General features: G+C 35.2%; 1 non-coding gene across 1 annotated transcript; it reads right to left on the bottom strand.

The window, feature by feature from the left end:
- Positions 1 to 4625: 4625 nt before the first annotated feature.
- LOC119369891 (small nucleolar RNA R71) lies at positions 4626 to 4732 on the bottom strand. The gene has a single exon (XR_005177460.2). It is a non-coding gene; the product is annotated as a small nucleolar RNA R71 (small nucleolar RNA).
- Positions 4733 to 11122: the final 6390 nt, after the last annotated feature.

Here is an 11122-nt window from a genome sequence, read left to right as displayed (position 1 = left end):
TCTCTGTAGCCATTTCCCTTTCCACTTAGTCTCTTATACGCACACAGTAGCAACCTTCCTTCTCTTTAAAATGTCCACCAACTCAATTGGCTTTAAGTAAAAGAGTTATTCCAACAGAGCACAATATTCTAACTATCCAATCAAATTTCATATTGACTTAGATGTCGATGTGGTGGGATTAACTTCTTTATCCATACCCATCTTTGATATGGAAACCCTAGCTTATACTTCCTCATACACAGGTGGCAATATGATAGAATCCCTTACTTCTTTAGCATAAGTACCAAAATGCCTACATGGGCATGCCCTAAATATATACACAATATTCAAAGAATTCATGTATGGGTTTGATCACTTTTATGTTGGCCATCAATCTATTCTTTCTTAGGCTCCTATATACAAAGCTTTACTAATTTACAATAATATTTTCAATATAGTAATTTCCTACTAAGATCAAGATTATGCTTCATAATATCTTATTTTATAATCATCAAATTGATAATGTTCGTTATTTTATGGCTAGTTCTTTATAGTGACTACACTAAAAATTGTCGAACAATTTATATTATAACCATTGGCTATTAGATCATTGTTCATATAAACAAATTTTTGGATTCTATATAAACCATATGCCTCTATTTTTTTTTTTTGAAAAAGACAAATTCGTTAAATATATATCAAACTCTCAAGCATTAAAAATAATTATGAGTGCGATTTGACCATGTTCCTATGCATTAGGCTTAGAACTTACTATTAATATCCAAAGGAGTTTGTCAATTTTTTGACAAATGAAAAAAATAAGAATTTTCAAACTTCTTTTAAATAATGTAACCAAAAAGAAAACAATGAATCTTTTTATTTCGAGATGGTCTTCGCAAAAGATATAAACATTTCAATTCAACATTGAAGATTTAGATTGCTTTTCCATGAACTTGTTGTATATATTGTATATACATGAGTTCAACCACTGTATGTTAATGAAAGAATAGGCCATATTTGCAAGTTTAATTAGTAAAAAATCACATCTTCAAATAAAGATCTAAAATTTTCATACAAATAAAATCAAAGGTTATATTTTATTTAAAATAAATAATATCAAACCCTCATAAAAGGAGGGGCCAAAAAACTCCAAATCTAAAGATAAAATGGCCGATAATAAAAACAAAGGAAAAATTATGATAGAAAAAGTAGATTTGAGTTTATTAAAAGAAAATAAAGAAAAAGAAAGTAAGTACTACTGTTAATTAATAGCGGTAGTTCCAAACTAATTAAGATAATGAACATTATCAATTTAATGATTATATTGAATAAGCACAATCTAGAGTACTAGGCTAACTAGGAGACCACAATCTAGATTTACATGACAAAATAAGCACTACCTACATTCCAAACTAAATTTATATTGCACCGAACACTTTCTATCAAATTGTGGTCTCCTAGTTAGAGTACTAGGCTAATGCTTGTAGAGCAAATGACCCAGAATCTTATTGCTCCTTCAATTATTTAAAAAAAGTATGGTTTGCTGAGCAAAGAAGAAGCTAAGGAGGTAGAGAAGAGAAAGAGAATCATTTTTCTTTACTGGTTCAGTTCAGACAAAGATTGGAATGGAGGAGATGATCCTTTAGACAGTGATTGTTATGATGGAGGAGGTGCTAGTGGTAATGGAAGTGTTAGTTTTGTTAGGGATTAGGGGTTATAAGGGTAGAAACTGTCTTTTATTTTTTTATCTCTCCTATGACCTTAATTTATGAGTTAGACTAACAGAAAATTTAGGTAATTTCAAATGAAGGGAGGAGATTCTGTGACCAAATAAAAAATTTAGGGAGGTGTTATATTAATTATAAAGGTTAGTATCGTAATTTCATTAGCCTTTTGATGGAAACAAAGATGATTTTTGACGGAACGAGGTAATTATATAACAAACTGTTAATTTAGGGAGGCATGTGTTAGTTTCCAAACGTAAAAGGAGGCATGTGTTAATTGCACTATAATTTAGGGAGGTGTTATTATTTTCCATTTATAATTTTTATTTACTTTTTATTTTTTAAAAAATAAAAAAATATATTTTGAATGCTAAATGATAGCAACAAAATATGCATATGTTTTACCATTTATTTTAATTAAATTTAGTTACATTTTGATTATAAAAATAAGGATAAAACCCCATTTGTGTTACAAAATAATAGACAAAAAGGGAGAATAAAGAGAAGGGATAGGGAGTAAAAGATGAGAGAGTGATCTTTATTAATGAGAAGTGATATGTGTTATTCTTATAGTATTTTTAATATAGTTTTTATTAGGAATTTTAGTAATTTTAATCACTTTAATTAATTTTTATTTAGTTTTATTTATATTTTTGTTCAAAGCTTCCTTGAATCATAATCCACTTGATCTTAAAGAAATTTGTAGGGTTTTCGCATAGAAAAGAGCAAAATAAAGCAAAACACTCAGGCCCTAGCACGCGCTGCCCGTGCATATTAGCACGCCCGTGTTGAACTTAAGGAAAATCAAGTGGAGACTCAGACTCTAGCACGGCCTGATCGTGCTATCTGGCACGCCCGTGCTTGAAAGGACCTCAAGGCGTGCTTGCTTAAGCACACCCGTGATGCATTTCATCCTAGAAAGTCAGAGCCTAGCATGCCCTAGCCGTGCTATGGGGCACGCCCGTGCCACAAATTCTTCTCTAAACGTGTTGCGTAGCACGCCCCGTGCTAAACCATCCATAAAACTCAGGCTCTGGCATGCCTAGACTGTGCAAAATAGCACGCCCATGCTACGAATTTGATGCTATCCTGAATTGAGAACGCCAGCCAGTTTCTATAACTTATATGGGCCCACCTCAGATATTTTCCTAACGTGCAAATCAAGATCTAATCCTATTTAGGAAGATGGAAAAGTCCTAATTGAGAAGAAATCGAAAGCCTAAATAGTTTCATATCTCCAAAAAAATTTCTTACTTAATAAGGATTCTATTTTCTAAACAGAGTCAGATTTTCTCCCAAGAAGTTTATATAAAGAGAGGGGCCATTCATTGCAAGGAACATCACCGGTCTTTGATAAATCCTGTTCTATTGTTCCTTCTCCTCTCTCAAGGACTCCAAGCATTCAAGATTTATGCCAAGATTCAAGGTAGCCGTCCACGTTATCTGTTGCCTAGTTTTTATCTCTAAACTCTTAATCTTGTTTTAATTTTCATTATTCACATTGATTATGAAACTTTATTCAAGTATTATTGAGTTTTATTTAATTACTCTGTAGAACTAAATTCTCATACTAGGGATTTGATGTAGCTTGAATTCTTTTCCAATTTATAATATTAGATTTGTTTTTCTTTGTTCAAAGTATAATTTATTGTTGAACTTAATGCTTCCAGGCAGAGTTTTTCCCCTGGATTGATTTATTTCATTAATCACTATCGGGAGAAGGGTTTTTGATATGAAAAATGTAATAAATTACATGAGAATAATAACTTGATGCGGAAGCTATATGATTTGACTCGTGGGGGGTTTTCATAAATTAATGACCTCAGGTTATGAATTCACAAAACAAACAACAAAACTTAATGATTTAATTCATGTTTGATTACGCTATTGGAAGATATGTAATTAGATTGGATTAAAAAAGCTAACAAAATATCGGGAGAGCTTGTTAGTGATTTTAGGGTTGTTTCCCCGACTTGAACAATTAAAGTTGATCAACAAACTAATAAATAAATTGGATAGAGTTAAGTGAAATCAAAATCCCTAGTAGCTTTAAATCATTTATTTCTTTCCTTCAAATATTGTTGCTTGATTTATTTTTGTTCTCTTTTAATTATTTATTTTTCTTACAATAACTGCCCCTTATTGCTGTTTAAATAATAATAGGTTAACACAATTTTGGTACTTGATAAACAATCTCTGTGGAGACGATACTCTACTCATTATATATTACTTGCTGCGATTTCATACACTTACGAAAATCACTGTCAAGTTTTTGGCGCCGTTGTCGGGGATTGGCGTTATCAATATCAATACTAATTACCCTATTATTAATTTAGACATTTACTTTTTTGTTTTATTTAACTTTCTTTTAGAAGATTATTTCAGGTGTTTATGCAAAGAAGATCAGGTAGGACTGAACCCCTAATCTTTGATCCAAAAATTGAAAAGACTTATCGTAGGAACAATGCTGCTAGAAGAGCACGTGAAAGCAAACCCGAACAGCAAGCAGACATGGACGATCAAGTCAACCTAGAAAACAGACCTCAACCTCATGTCCACACCTTGCGAGATTACACAACACCTTCTCTTAATGGAACAACCTCGAGTATCACTAGACCTAGGGTGGAAGCTAAAAATTTTGAAATTAAACCTGCAATTATCCAAATGGTTTCCACCTCAATTCAATATGGAGGTTTACCTAATGAAGATCCTAATGACTATATCACAAATTTCCTGGAGATTTATGATACCTTCAAACAAAATGGTGTTTCCAAGGACGCCATAAAACTAAGGCTCTTCCCTTTCACTCTTAGGGACAAAGCATGATCTTGGTTAAAATCATGCCCTGCTAGAAGTTTTACAACATGGGAGGAATTAGCCCAAAAATTTTTAGCAAAATTCTTTCCATCTTCAAAGACCACAAAACTGCGCAATGAGATAATGACCTTTGCCCACCATGATGAAGAGAGTTTGTATGAAGCTTGGGAAAGATTCAAGGACTTATTGAGAAGGTGTCCACATCACAGTTTGCCGAAGTGGTTACAGGTACAAACTTTCTATAATGCATTATCTCTTAACATTAAAATCACTCTAGATGTAGCTGTAGGTGGATCTTTTGAAAGAAAAGAAATTGATGAGGCATATGACTTGATAGAAGAGATGGCAAGCAATAGTCATTACCAAAATAGCTCCGAAAGAAAGAAGTCTACAAGAGTCTATGAAATAGATGCCATTACAGCACTCAATGCCAAGGTAGATAATGTGGTAAGAAAGTTGGACTTATTGACTAATAACCCTGTCAATTCTATTATGCAAGTTTGTGACAGGTGTAATGGGCAACATGGGATTGGAGAATGCATGCTAGACTCTTTAAATCCGCAAACTTTGGAACAAGTAAACTATGTGATGAATCAAGGAAGGAATAATTATGCATACTATAATTCTTATGATAACAGATTGAGGAATCACCCTAATCTTTCGTATGGGAATCCAAACAACGCCTTGAATGCACCACCAGGTTTTATACCTCAAGAGAAAAAATCTCATGATGATCTCTTTATTGCCCTTTCTAAATCGCACATGGACTTCATGAACAAAACCAGAGAAAACAACAAAATCCAGTAAGCTGTGATAAGAAACTTGGAGATTCAGCTAGGACAGTTTACAAACATGATGGCATCCAGAGCTCAAGGTAAGTTACCTTGTAATACCGAAAAGAATCCTAAAGAGCAGGTACAAGCTATCACCTTGAGAAGTGGCAAACAGTTAGAAGACCGCCAAAGATAGAAAAGAAAAAGGAAGAGCAGAAAAAAGTTCCCATCATTGAACTAGAAGAGCAAGAGGAAGTAAAACCCTATGTTCCACCTGTTCCTTTTCCACAAAGGTTAAAGAAAGCACAAGATGACAAAAGCTTCCTCAAATTTCTTGATGTCTTCAAAAAGCTTCAAATCAACATCCCTTTTATTGAAGCTCTCACTCAAATGCCCAGCTATGCAAAATTTCTAAAAGAGATCCTAAGCAAGAAACGAAAAATTGATGATCAAGGAACAGTAATTTTAACTGAGGAGTGTAGTGCAATTATTCAAAATAAATTGCCTCCAAAGTTAAAAGATTCAAGAAGTTTTTCTATCCCTTGTAATATTGGTAATCTAGATTTTGAAAAAGCTTTAGCAGATTTAGGTGCTAGCATTAACCTTATGTCTTATGAAGTTTTTAAGATGCTAGGGATGGGAGAGCTAAAACCAACAAGGATATCTCTACAATTGGCAGATCAATCAATCAAATATCCAAGAGGAATTGTAAAAGACGTGCTCGTAAAGGTAGGTACATTTATCTTCCCTGTTGATTTTGTTATTCTTGACGTTGATGAAGATAGAGAAGGATCCTTAATCCTTGGAAGACCCTTTCTTGCAACTGCAAGAGCATTGATTGATGTATATGAGGGCAAATTAACTTTGAGGGTTGGTCAAGAGGAAATTGTTTTTGATGTTCTTAAATCCTGTAAACTTCCTATGGATTTTAATGACTGTTTTAGGATTGATGTCGGTGATGAATGTCTGAAAGACACTTTACATATTAAAACTAAAGATGACATTAATAATTCAAACATCATGAATAAGGAAGAAAGTGAACCACGAAAGCAAGAACTAAAGCAACTTCCATCTCATTTAAAACATGCATTCTTAGATGAGAATAATTCTTTTCTGGTTATTATTTCTTCTCACTTAACACTTGATCAAGAGGAAAGGTTATTACAGGTTCTTCGAAAACATAAGAAAGCTTTAGGGTGGTCAATTTTAGATTTGCAGGGAATAAGCCCAAATGTATGCATGCACAAGATGCTGATGGAGGATGACTATAAACCTTCAATTAAGCATCAAAGAAGATTGAACCCAAATATGAAAGAGGTAGTCAAGGCTGAGATCATAAAGCTTTTGGATGCTGGCATTATCTATCCAATTTCCGATAGCAGTTGGGTAAGTCCTATTCAAGTTGTTCCAAAGAAGGGAGGTATGACAGTTATTTCTAACAAAAACAATGAGTTAATTCCCACTCGAACAGTCACAGGTTGGCGTGTGTGCATTGATTATAGGAAGTTGAACAAAGCAACACGCAAAGATCATTTTTCCCTTTACCCTTTATTAATCAAATGCTTGAAAGACTTGCAGGTTATCCCTATTATTATTTTTTGGATGGTTATTCAGGAAACTTCCAAATACCTATTACTCCTGAAGATCAAGAGAAAACTACCTTCACTTGCCCTTATGGTACCTTTACTTATAGGAGAATGCCTTTTGGATTATGCAATGCTCCTGCAACTTTTCAAAGATGCATGATGTCCATATTCTCTGACATGGTTGAAAAATTTATTGAAATATTTATGGATGATTTTTTTTGTGTTTGGTTCCTCTTTTGATGCTTGTCTTTATAATCTGTCTTTAGTAATGCAGCGATGCGAGGACACTAACCTTGTTTTGAATTGGGAAAAATGTCATTTTATGGTTAGTGAAGGTATTGTTTTAGGGCATAAAATCTCACAAAAAGGGATTGAAGTGGATAAAGCCAAAAGCTACCTCCTCCAAATTCAGTAAAAGGAGTAAGAAGCTTTCTTGGCCATGCAGGATTTTATAGGAGATTTATCAAAGACTTCTCCAAAATCACAAAACCTCTTTGTAATTTATTAGTTAAAGATGTCCCTTTTGATTTTGACAAAGAGTGTTTGAATGCTTTTAACAGGTTGAAGAAAGAGTTGATTTCAGCACCTATCATTGCTACACCAGATTGGAATCTTCCCTTTAAACTTATGTGTGATGCTAGTGATCATGTTGTTGGAGCTGTTCTTGGGCAAAGAAAGGAAAAGAAGTTGCACGTCATTTATTATGCTAGTCGCGCATTGAATGATGCAAAATTAAATTATGCCACCACTGAAAAAGAACTTCTAGCTATTATTTTCGCTTTTGATAAATTTAGGGCTTATTTTATTGGAGCTAAAACAATAGTCTACACTGATCACTCTGCCATTAAGTATTTATTAGAAAAGAAAGATGCAAAGCCTAGATTAATCCATTGGGTTCTTCTTTTATAGGAATTTGATCTAGAAATTCGCGATGAAAAAGGAACCAAGAACCTCGTAGCAGGCCACCTATCCAAGCTCGAGCTAGGGGAAGAAGAGCAAACAGAATTACAAATCAATGAAGACTTCCCCCATGAACATCTTCTCCTCTTAGCAAAAACACAAGCTCCATGGTATGCCGATATAGTTAACTACCTTGTTTGTAAAATCACTCCTCCCAATCTTTCTTATCAACATCTCGATGCGACATGAGATGCCTTTAAACAGTATCCTTGAAGTAGAGATCTTCGATGTTTGAGGCTTAGATTTCATGGGACCTTTTCCATCATCTTTCTCCAACCAATACATTTTAGTAGCGGTGGACTATGTCTCGAAGTGGGCGGAAGCTGTTTCCCTTCCCAATAATCATGCCAAAAGTGTGATGAATTTCATCAAGAAATATATTTTCACACGTGAAGGCACCCCAAGAGCAATAATCACAGACGGAGGTAAGCACTCTTGCAACAAGTACTTAGATTCCCTTCTTTCAAAATATGGTGTTACTTATCGTGTATGTACTCCATATCATCCTCAAACTAGTGGACAAGTGGAAGTCACTAATAGCAAAATCAAAAATATTCTGGAGACCACAGTTGGACAATCTAGGAAGGACTGGTCTAAGAAACTTGATGATGCTCTATGGGCTTATAGAACTGCATTCAAAACACCAATTGGTATGTCTCCATATGGAATGGTCTATGGTAAGGCTTGTCACCTCCCTGTTGAGTTGGAGCACAAGCCATATTGGGCAATCCAATTTCTTAACTTTAATGCTAAGGACGTTGGTCAAAAACGGTTGCTTCAATTAAATATGATGGATGAAATGCGACTCCATGCTTATGAGAATGCCAAAATCTATAAGGACCTCACCAAACAATGGCATGATAAGCACATTATCATAAGGAATCTAAAGGTAGGACAACAGGTATTGCTCTATGTTTTCGCACCACCCCCGAGCGATCCAAAAAGCCGTCCAACTTTTCGTTTTGAATGGAAAAGTGATGGAATTTTGAACAAGTGGTGACAAAACACTTTTTGGATGCGCTGCCGATAAATCGGTCTTACAAAACATTTTGAGTCGCCACCCATTATTTCGACAATGGGACCGTTTCCAATTTTATTTTATAAAAATGACTCCATTTTAAACCCAATTTTATTAAAGGCCAAATTATTTAGAAAACTGGTCAAGCGCACCAAGGCGATTCTGGGTAAGGGAATTGGGTACGTCGGCCCGTTGGAAGCCGACGCCCGGAAAATTCGGCCTCTTTTAACCTACAATTTCTAATTTATTTTAGTTAGGAAAGCCAATTTATTTATTTAAACCCAACCCGAATGAATCGAACCGAGTTCTTATATGGAAAATTATTTAATCGTCCCAATTAAAATCAATCATTGCATTCATACTCATCCAAATCATCCAAATCATCCAAATCATCCAACCCAAAGCAATTAAATCAAATAAATAAAAGACCTGCTCTTGCCTTATGGTTAAAGGCGGGCCACAAACCGAACCTAAAAATACATTCTACCCGAATTTGAATCCAAAAACCCTAAAACCCGAAATCATGCATAATTACATTTTAATGTTCTAAACTTAATTAAATTATAATCTGTCCATAATTGGTTGTCTTCGGATTTATTAAAAGAATTAAATTTTATTTTTTTGAACAAAATTTTTTTTTTTTTTGAAAAGGATAAAAAACTATTTCTGGACCCTAGAACAGCTGCGTGACGCAGCCGATAGCTGCGTGACGCGGCTCTTTTGGGTAAAAGAAACGAAATTTTGGACATCAACAGTTCCATCACGCAACTGCCAGCTCCGTTACGGATCTACTAGATGCGTGACGCAACTGCTCTGGTCCGAATTCTGTTTTAAATTATTTGTTTAAGGGGTTTTTTTATTTAAATATGATTCAAGACAGCCTCGAATGACCAAAACGAATAGAATACAATCCAATTAAGACTAAACTACTAAAACAACAATAAAATAAATAATCAATGAATAAAAACACAAAAGGTGTAAAGAAATTACCTAATCCTCAGATTGAGGATTGTAAACGGTTTAACGAATGAAGGTTACCGCGATCCAGAAGCTTCGTCACCAAGGATTTTAAATATTCGCTCTTTTCTCTCTTAATTTTCTCTCTTTTTTAGTTTAATTCACCTAAAATTGATCTCTAAGGGCAATTCTCCTTCAAACGAACTCAAAAGAGCTTTTGGAGGAGAATCTGGCCGCACAATGCGTTTTAGGGTTTCTTAAAAATCGTCCCGAATTGTTCAGAAGTTTCCCTTTTACGTGAGAAAAAGAAATCTATTTATATAAGTAGGGCACAGAGCATAACTGCGTGATGCAGCCGTTAGTTGCGTGACGCAGCTTACTTGCTGTATCAGAGCTATATGTCATTAATACAAAAACGGCATGTAGTCTAATATAGCTGCGTGACGCAGCTATGACCCAGTCAGACACTTAAAATTGATTTTATTTAAATCCTTGGATTAAAAGACTTCTAGGTAGAATTAACCTTTCATTCCACATCCTCGTATCATCATTGGATTAGGTGGGGGCATAAAAACACGCGTCAACACTCTATAACTCCAGACTCCATCTCTTTTGAGGTAAGTTACACTCTAGATGGTCTTGCCCATTCACGATCAAAGAAATTTTTCAACATGGGGTCATTGAAATAGTGGATGGTGATAGGAGTTTCAAAGTCAATGCTCAACGCTTAAAGGTTTATCAAAATGAAAACTTTGACCCAGTCAAAAACACCATCAGTCTTGTTTAGCCTAAACCTGGTTTAGTGCGTCGAGCTTAACGGCGTTAAACAAAAGCGCTTGTGGGAGACAACCCATATTATTTTCTTAAACCTTCTTATTTTAATTTATTTTTGTTATTTCTATTATAAATTTCCCAAAACTTTTTCCATAATTGTTCTTCTGTTTTAGTAAATATTCTTTCAGGTGCAAGTTGAAGTCCATAAGATAGCACGCCCTAGCCGTGCTCATCAACACGGCCGTGCTTCAAAAAGGTGAACATCACTCTCGAAGGTCAGAGGCTAGCATGCCCTGACCGTGTTCATCAGCACAACTGTGCCTCAAAGAGGTGGGAAACAGCCTTAAAGGTCAGAGGCTAGCACGCCCTGATCGTGTGATACAGCACGCCCGTGCTAATATAAGGCAAGGAATTGCAGCTTGCACGCCTAAGCCGTGCCCAAGGACATGCTCGTGCGTCAAGAAAGGAGAAAGTCATTTCGCAAGTCAGAACCGCGCATGCCCTTGCCGTGCCCTCCAGCACGCCCATACTAGG

The sequence above is a fragment of the Jatropha curcas genome, chromosome 11 (assembly GCF_041381405.1).
Source record: "Jatropha curcas cultivar XTBG-Jc1 chromosome 11, XTBG_Jcur_1.0, whole genome shotgun sequence".
Taxonomy (NCBI): domain Eukaryota; kingdom Viridiplantae; phylum Streptophyta; class Magnoliopsida; order Malpighiales; family Euphorbiaceae; genus Jatropha; species Jatropha curcas.
Note: the sequence above shows the minus strand (reverse complement) of the source record. Positions and strands in the feature narration are given on the sequence as shown.